Source organism: Anguilla rostrata, chromosome 1 (assembly GCF_018555375.3).
Source record: "Anguilla rostrata isolate EN2019 chromosome 1, ASM1855537v3, whole genome shotgun sequence".
NCBI classification, from domain to species: domain Eukaryota; kingdom Metazoa; phylum Chordata; class Actinopteri; order Anguilliformes; family Anguillidae; genus Anguilla; species Anguilla rostrata.
In genome coordinates, this window is record NC_057933.1 from 17,820,158 (window position 1) to 17,830,174 (window position 10,017).

Genomic DNA, 10,017 nt, shown 5'->3' on the forward strand with positions numbered 1-10,017 from the left:
TAATGAGAGGAGCTTATACACCCTAATCTCCTTTTCCCTTTCAGTGAGCATTGTGAGGATATTGTGCCGCCTGCCTGAATCAACAGTTGATTAAGGAAAACATGCAGACTACCACAGGTAGGTGGAGATTCTTGGGGTACACACTTTTAAAATGTGAACACCCTGAGACCCTATGCTCAGAGACCCCATTTGTCGAGTCTACTGCTGTGTCTCAATGTTTAAGGAGGCTAGGCCAGTTATCTTGAAAACACTTACCTTTCTGAAGTTAAGTAGAAAGGTCAAAGAGCTGTGCTGGGTCCAGGCAAACAAGCCTAAGATAAAGTGTAAGCTATAAGTAAATATGAGAGAGTTAGGGTTCTGACTGATGGAAAACAGATATTGTGCAGACCTCAGCAGAAATCAGTCCCGTCTTCTTCTTCCATGTCAGTCATGCCTGGTGTCGGGCAGGATTAATCAACCAGGCCTCAGACAACAGGACATGCATGGACTGACCTGGAGCCCCTCATCTAGGAAGTTCTAGAACATTACCCCAAGTTGGTGAGAGCTGCCATGACGATGAGAGATCACACCATGTGGCATACTTTGTCACTTCAGAGTGTTTTAACCAATGTCCTTTAATAGATTAAGTGAACTTTAGAAAACTCTGCATGGGAGACATTTTTTCCATAATTAAAAACTAAAATAAAACTTTACGTACCAGGTATCAAGAGACAGAAACATCATGACTGTAACCAAAGAGGAGATACTAAAACCAGCCAGTAATACTACCAGCTCTGGGACATTGAAGGGTATGAAGATACGCCACATTATTTCTCATGGCTTTGATGAGAAATGTATGTGTTTTTTTGTGTGTGTGTGCATCCGGCATGTGTGCGCGTGTGTGAGTTAGTGTGCCAGTGTCTGTGTGCATCTGTGTCTATATGCTTGTTTGTGCAGGTGTGCGTGTGTGCGTGTGTGTGAGTATGTGTATGCATGAGCACACGCGTGCCTCCATGTGTATGTGTGTGTGTGTTTGTCTCTGGCTCTTGCACTCCACATCCCCTGTGCTGTTACTGTGTGCTCTGCAGTTCTGGCATTCACTCTGGTGACAGATGTGTCTCTCTTGCAGCCTGGCAGCCCCTAGCCATGCTCTGTGAGGTGGAGAGAGAGATGGAGAGAGAGTGATAGAGGGAGAGAGAGACAGATAGGTTGAGAGAGAGGGAAGGGGGATGGAGATAGAGAGATGGAGACAGAGAGGAAAAGGGAGAGAGAGGGGGTGCTGAAGATGGAGAGAGATGTTGAGACAGGGAGATAGAGAGGGAGAGGGAGAGGAAGATGGGCATAGAAAGGGAGAGCTGCAGCAGGGGGAGGGGTGACAGAAAGGGATTTAAGGATAATTCTCCATGGAGTACATTTCACTTTCTGAATTTCATCTTGTTTTAAGCGATAAAGGTAAAAAAGATACCAGGCTGTGAGACTGTATTGGAAAAGATGAGAACATGGTTGTACCAGAATTGTTAATATTGTATAAGTCCATGGAGGTTTGACCTTGCCACAGAAGTAGCATTCAAGTTTGGTTGAATGCTACTTCGAGTTTTTTTGACCAAAGCTGCCTTAGCCAGAGGTGCTGAGAGACACCAAACTGGAGTGTGACAGTATTTTTTCCTAATAAAAGCAGGTGAGCCAAACATGATAACTGAAAGATTACAGGTAACGAGGATCGCTACATTACATAGTCCAGAATGAATCACTTGTTCTTGCAGTCCTTGCTAAGGAGATTCCTTTCAGTTGCTCTTGTATAACTACCTCATGCATGGATAGGTTGCTCCCTGCGAAAGTCCATGTTTAAACAGTGAAAAAGGCCCACACAATTAAGAGCAATGACTCCAAAGATATGGATCTGTGGGAGTGGCTGAGATGGGGCTTGAAATTATACATGCAAAAAAATAATAAAATAATAATACAACACCATATAAAACACACTTTCCATTGAAATTCTAAACTGTCTGCTAAAGACTACACTTCTTTCAAAATACTTATATAATTACTTTAACGTTAAATACAGTTTAATTACATATTTGAACATACTGGACATTCCGAAAATGCATTCCCTCATTAAATGGGTTATAGCTACAGAAAGGAATCCCCGTATGTCGAGGTATCCCCAGATGTAAATATCTCCACGGAAAGAGTAGCTTTAAACTTTTTCCTCTTTTCTGTGTCATCCTCTGGGCAAAAAGGTTTTCATAGCTTAAGTATGAAATGAGCCTGTCCATGTGCTGGCTTTTTTAACCAGCTTTGGAAGGTCATCACCAGACAGAATTATTCATGAACAGGCCATTAATGTCCAAAACACAAGGCCTTTTATGGCTTTGTTGTTTCTGTAATTAGGCCCCATTATTATTATCTATTTGCTTGGCAGAGGCCTTTGATTTTATGTTCCCTTGTTGGACAATATGTTTGCTGGATATTTACTGGACCAATTCAGTCTCTCATTACTTCGATGAAGGCTGTAGCAGCCAGGATGAGAATCGAACCTGCAAGACCAGTACTGCTGGCATAGCGGGAAACAGACGCCCTTTCAACCTTGAGGAAGTGCAAGCAAAATCTGCGTGGACCACAACACTGAGGAGGATCAGTAACAAGGTCAGACAGAGGACTCCTGCTGTTGTAAGTAGGGAGAGACACAGGGTGCAGAGCCCAGGGGCTTTAACAGCTCTGGCGGTGTTTCATTGCGCTGACCAGGCAGGCATCAACCGCCGGCATGGAAACTCAAGTTGTTAAAATTCAGCGCGCCAAGGGGTGGTGTGTGAGTGTGGGGTGGGGGGGTGGGGGGAGCTGTCAGTGAATAAATATTCTCCCTCTTTTTAAACGGAACATGACAGCAAGAAAATGATAGTAGTAAATGAAGAAAATCTCCTTGCCTTTGGCGACCGTTAAAGGAGGAGCTCGCAATGAAGTTCAGCCGCACCCAATGGGGTGGGGTGAGACGTTACCCTCTCCCTCCCTGACAGAGAATTTGAAGAGAAAGAAAAACACTGGCTGGGTCCATCTCCTCTACTCACCTGGTCTCTCTCTCAAGTCCCTCTCTCTCTCCGTGAGAGAGATGTGTGACATAGGGTTTACCCATCAAACCTATGGGCTCCCTTCTGAAGGTGGGTTGGGTTAGGCCATGAAAGGTCCAGGCATAAACTGTCAGTGGGCATGTGGAGATATGCCCTCCTCAAACCTGGCACAGCTGACACATTACATTACATTACAGGCATTTAGCAGACGCTCTTATCCAGAGCGACGTACAACAAGTGCATTAGTTCACGGTGCAGAGGTGCAAAAGAAACACACTAGAGTGAAGTAAGGATCGTAGTGCCAGAAGTGACCACATCGATCAGGACTCCAACCCTGTAGACACCATTTCAACACTCTTCAAAGCCTCGTTGTCCAGCAGAGATGGGGATTCAGATAGCAGATTCTCACTTAGGGGGTTAATCTCCTGTGTGACAGACTGCCTGCACAGGGCTCAATCACTGTGTTGGCAGTAAAACACTGCAGTCGAGCCATAGTAATAACCCATGTGCCTTTTAATCTGTGACTCATGTCAACACGCTTTCAGACCTTTGCCAGTAAACAAACAACCACCCTCCCCCATATGTTCAACCTGCCACACAGGAGCCTCAGTGATTTAAGCCATCCCTCACTGTGATCAGAAAAGTCATTTATTTCCAGTCTATTAAAGTTCTCCATTTCAGTTTGAAAGGATGAATCTTAGTTTAATTTAGTTTAGTTTATTTGCACACAGTAAAAGAAAAAAGAAATACAACAAATAAAAGAAAGTAGTACATGTGCAGGTGAGATAAGCTCAACGAGCTTGTATCGAAACCTCACCGGTTATAAGGTTACGTTTACAGGCATTGTATATTAATGTTAATGTGATACAAACATGATAAACAAGGATGAACCCCTCAGTCAATCACATGTAGACAAACGCACATGCTAACACACACATGCATACACATGCACACACACACACACACGCATACACACACACACGCACATGCACACACACACACACACACAGTCCTACGGGAGCACATGAGTGAATACGAGGTCTGACCCCATGGAGTAATGGCTCACAGCAGTGCCCCGCTGTTGGAATGAGCGGAGGGGCCCGAGCGAGGCCGGGGCCCACACCGCCACGGCCAGGGGAGGGGAAGAGGAGGATCAAAGGGGCAGAAATGCAGCCTGACAGGGCCGCGCTGACGTCCGCTGGGCCGAGACCGCGGGGAGCGCGGTGAAGGCCGGGCCGCGGCGTGACCTCCGGACCGCGGCGTGACCCCCCTGACTGCGGCGCGCTCCGCGGGTCGGCCCCGCTCTGCCCCGCGCCCCGGGCAGGCTGCACAACAGTCTGCTCCTCTCACCACGGAAACAAACAGCCAGCGTCAACATCGCCAGCACCACCAACCCCTGCCATCGATCATAACCATAGCTGTGTTCCTTGTTTACCCATGGATATGAGAAATATTCATTAAGAGAGACACATCTCAAATCAAATCTAATGACAAAAAGGGGATTTGCGTAATTGTCTGTCAGTGAGCCATGCTGAATTCCACTCACAGCAGATACATAAAGACCGCTCTCTTGTAACAAGCAACAATACAGGCAGTGTTATAAACCTTAGAGATGGACCACAAATGTAGAAAAAATAGCCATCCACATGGCTGCATATTATTGGTTAAAAAAAGGTGAGGTACCCAACAGGACGCCTTAGGAATCCCCATAAGAGGACTATGGGTGAATGAGCAAGTTGCTAATGACCCTTCATTTGCAGTCGGTGTATGCATCCCTGGAAACCTGTTCCAAATCCAGTGAGATTCCTGACAGGACGTTCAATCACTGTATAAATAAAATCAATCAGGACCTCATTATACTGTGTACAAGTGACTTTTATATTTTGATCCTTGTAACATGGATTCCCCTTAATGTTGCCTCGACCTGCACAAAGCGGTCTGAAGAGCCAGTGCACATAAAATAATAGTCAACACAAAAATTAAAATTAAATAAAAAATAAAATACCTGTGCAACCCATTAACGTCCCTCAGCAGTTCTATATTTACTATCCTGATCTTTGGCTGCTGAGTGACAGCCACTAGTGTGGGAGTATCATGCATTTATCAAAAATATTTTGACGTAGGATCAGTCAATGACAGTAATGAGAAATGAGAAACATGCCTGCTATAAAGCCCTACTAAGCGTTGCAGTTTGTCATTCAAACAAGAGCAGGATAACACTCTTTGCACGCATTTCTAAAGTCAATACACTCATTCACAAAAATATTTACATAAAAGTGTAACAAGTCAGTTAAAATAAACTCAGCCTTTGCCTAAAAAATATGAAATGCTAACAGTGACCTGATTATTAATGACAGTAAACAAATGAAATTATCAAGAAAATGGAAATATAACAATTCAGTAAAAGTTCAATGGAATTAAACATGTTGGAATAATCTGAGGTACAGTTCTTATTTTAAAATACTTTGAACAATTGACAAGACAGAATGGAGCCCATTATTCAAAAGTATAACCAGTATGGTTTAAGTTGTACATAGCATGGAAGTTTTGAAGTTTGTGCCCAAGGGTCATTAGATTTTCCTCTGTGTGTGAAAATTTGATTTGCACTGTGAATTTCAGGGAAAAATTCAGTTGCATTCTCGGCTTAATTATGCTTTGTGTTTTTTCACAGGAGTGCACAGGGGGAAATTTTCATATGAAGAAGTCACAGTCATCGCATTCTATCCACAGTGTGGAATGAGATTTCATTAGGTTTTAATATTTTTCTGTCCTAGATATGATCTCCCAGACCTGATCCACCATTTGGGCCAGTAAACATCACATGCATCTGCACCTAGAATACTGTGGGTTGCCATGGAGACAGGGGTCACAGTGAGAGAGAGAGAGAGAGAGAGAGAGAATGAGGAAGCAGGATTGCTCAGTACTGCTGCTGGATGGCCACAATCAATCATTTTTCTGCTTTCGTTAAAACACCGCCAGAAGGGAGTTCCATTGGTTAAATTGTGACAGTGATTACTCTCAGGTGATTCAGTGTTAGGCTGAGAGGAAGTCACAGGTACAATCTGATTCTTCTGCATGAGCTAGAGTGTTCATCTAACTGATGGGACTTTACATATTTTTCTCGGTTACATATTAGAAGTCCTTTGTTTTTTGTTCTCTGGTGGAGTAGCAGTGTAGCAGTAGTAAATATTTTATTTTAATATGTATTCATTGGTGGTTGAGGGAGAAATATATTGTAATGATAATATGTAATGGTTTCTGCATTGCACCAAATGGTAAGCCTGCCTTGCCAGGTTTCACAGTGTACAAGCTACAGTGTAATGTTAAACGTGTCAAAACAAATCAACCCCAGGTGTTGTTCACTCTATAAAATCAGATTTTTGTTGGCATTAACTAATTACTTCTGGCTTTGTACATACAATACAATAAGGGAAACAGACCTTTTTGAGATACAGTAGTAGATTAATCTGGGAAAGTCTGTTTGGGGTTCACTGAATTGTGTATTCCATTAAATAAAGAGTCAAAACCTAAAAAAGATGAATCTTGCTGCTTGTCACAATTAATAACCTCATTTCTGACCACAAAGCACTAAAGACCCAAAAAAAGCAGGACAGCAGCTATAAGAAAAAACAACTACACAACTCCAGCAACATATTTCTCAAAGGGACTTGAAAAAGGGACCACTCATTAGACTCCTATATCAAACTAAACGATTCGATCAGGTGGAAGCACAAAGCATACACAGTAGGGACTGGAAAAACTGTGTTAGACGGCAAGTGTCATGTGTGCAGTCTTGGTCCAGCAGCTTTTATCTGGCACAGGTTGGAGTCTCAGGTTAGAAACAATAGCAGATCAGTCCACTCATTTTTTCCATAGTGACTATCTGTAGCCCCCTCCCCCATGCACTTGGCCAGCAGGGATTCTGGAGGATTATGATGTGAATGTCTGCTGTGTTTATTACTGACAATAATGCGAAAGAAAGCGAGTCCCACTGGGTTCATTTATACTGTATATGGAAAAAGCTCAGGGGACCTTGCTTCTGATGTGTTTTGATCAAAATGGCCAACTTCCTGCAACATCTTTGATTTCATTTCATTCCTGTGGTAGAAAAAAAGTTGTCGCATTGGAAAACAATTCAAAGTATTGCCCTAAGGAGTCTCTTGAATCAGGTTCATTATGTTGGTTCCTTGTATTTGCAGGCTGACTGAGTGGCACTCATGGAATGAAATTGTACGTTTGTGCCTGTGTGTGTTTCGGCTTAATAACCGTCATTCTGAACCTGACCAGAGGTTCCTGATTGAGGTCCCCATTACCCCCTCCCAGCTGTAAGCCCTGCCCCCTACCCTGCAGAGTATTTCAGAACTGCTTGCAGGATGTAGTCTGTGCATAGCTGCTGTGGTGGCAGACAGTGACAGTAACTAACTGTTGCATGCTCACAGTGTTCGTCTTAACTGCTCCCACAACAGTTACTCTGGCCACTCAGACCCAAACCAGGCTCTACCACATTTTGTGTGACGTTTTATATTATTTTACAGTACTGTTGCTGCATACTGCATGGATGTCTATGTTGAAAATGCTGTGTCTCCATTGTGAAGCCCTTTGTGTGGACATTAACTGCAACTCCCTGACAAATAGTGGCTTGTGTCATGTCAATGAAGCCAATACAAATTTAACATTAGAGGAAAAGTAATTCAAGGTAACTGCTTGAGTTGAGTTTAATCCTTTCACGCTTCTTTAACACAGCACAGCCCCAACTAATTAAAACATAGCACCCCAGGAAAAGAATAGGCCATTGATAAACCAAATCAAATTAACTGCAGTGAAAATGAAAAACGTCTGTAGTCACAATTAAAAAGACAAGCATTTTATCTGGCATACACACTGAAATTTCATATATTTGCCAGTGAGTTGATTTCAAGAATATTAATGCACCGTTCTGATGAATGTAATCTTCAGTATTACTGTAGCCAGACAAAGCAGTGCAGTACTCCCATTACATGAACAGGTATCTGCTGATATACTGTATTTATTTTGTGTTCATTCTGCAAACCTTTGACTCGCTGTTTCAGGGCTGTGACACCTTGATTTTTGGCCCGAAGTCATAAACCAAAGATCCTATAAAAGAGTAGGTGGCAAACTGAGTGAAGCTAGACAAGCTGTGGAAACAGTAATTTATACATGTGTAGCTAACTTTCGCTTTATCATCCAGCACACTGGAAGGAACACATTATGTCAGGCTTGTTTTGTGGTAGAAAGTAATGTGTATGTGGAATAAGTTTGGTCTGTGTGGGCGTATGCAAATCCAAGTCCTCGAGTGCTGTAGGGAGCCACCACTTTCGCCCTCTGGCATGCAGAGCATACCTGACTGGGTGCTCAGTGGGGGCATAGCTCTTAAAATAAGAACCCCCCCTCCCCTCCCCACCCCTCCCCATACACCACTGAGCAACCAAAGTGCAAATACTCTGAAGTGGTGCCACAGGCTAGGATTGATGACTTTTCCTGGAGTGGCCCTACCATTATAAAAGTTAAACATTGCCATTTTTTGAATTTTTTATATTTTTATAAAAGCAGCACACCATCAGGGTACAAAGATTCTTTTAGGTGTCTTTTTTACCCCAGCAGTTATAAACATAGAATTCGTAATCATAGTTAAGCTCCACATATCTATTACAGAAAAATAACAATTATGATGAGTGTTTTTTTTATTATATATTTTTATGAGATTTTCAGCTTTATTGGACACGGTAGTGCAGAGAGACAGGAAGAACAGGCGAGACAGAGCGAGTGACGTGCAGCAAAGGTCTAGCGGTCGGACTGGAACCTCAAACGTTGGTGCTCGCAATGAGCATGTGGACAGTGCTCTGCAGGCTAAGTCATGAGACGCCCATGATGTGTGTTTTGTAGGAAGAATTAGTGAGTTTCTCTGGACTCTGAAGCAGGAAAACGGTTATTTACAAATTTATTGATGAGTGACAGGTCATTTCTACATGAAAAATATTGATTGCAATTTTAAAATTAAATGAAGAGACATTATCACCGGGGGTCCCACAAGGGTGGGTCGTTTTTGACCCTGTAGGCACAGGGTACATACATAATTTGACGAGAACACAAGGGTTAATACATTTCAATGCGTTTCTCTCAACAGATGATAACACAGGCAATGAAGCAGAGAGAAGGCTCCAGTGTAGGCGTTAACAGATAACCTGGGAAAAAAACAGCACCACTTTTCATTGCACCACATATCCACCACCAAGTGTTCACTTCAATTATTCATAATTGTTCTAGTTATTTTCAGAAAGTACTTGTGTAGAGACGTCCTTCGGATGTCCAGTGTTCAGCTTTTTTCCCTCATCAGCTATGATGACATGGCAAATAGAATTCAAACCTTTCTGTCTCATTTGAAAGGCAGCTATCTGTTGTGTTGCAACCCTAAAGACAGATTATTCATGTTATTAACGGGTAGAGTGGCATGATTACTGTGAGTTTCCAGTTTTCTGTGAAATTGGGTGACGTTTCGTGATGATTCACTGTGGTGCAAGGTCACAGGGTTTTCGGGTCAGAGGAAATGTGTTATGATGCTGAAGCAGTGAGCACGCAGAGAGGGAGAGCGGAGAAGGCACTTCGGGCCGTCTGGGGGCGCGGTCTGTCAGTGTCAGTGCCAAGGACAGGTCTCTGTTGGGCTGCAGCAACAGCACAATGCCCGCCTGGCACTGCGCCAAGTTACTTGCCGCTTCACATCTAGTAATTACTGTGAAAAAAAAATCCCTCTTCACCTCCAAAGTGGCCCAGTTTAAAGAACTTCACCCACAGCATAAGAGATCAATCTCCGTGCCCACTGGATTTTAGGTTTTCATTTGAAGGATGGTTAACTTGCTGCAGGGACTGAAAGCTCTTGCAACTGTACTTTGGCAGTTTCACATTTGCAGGTGCGTTCTCCCAGTCTATTTTCACATTCTTTTTTACAAGTGTATAT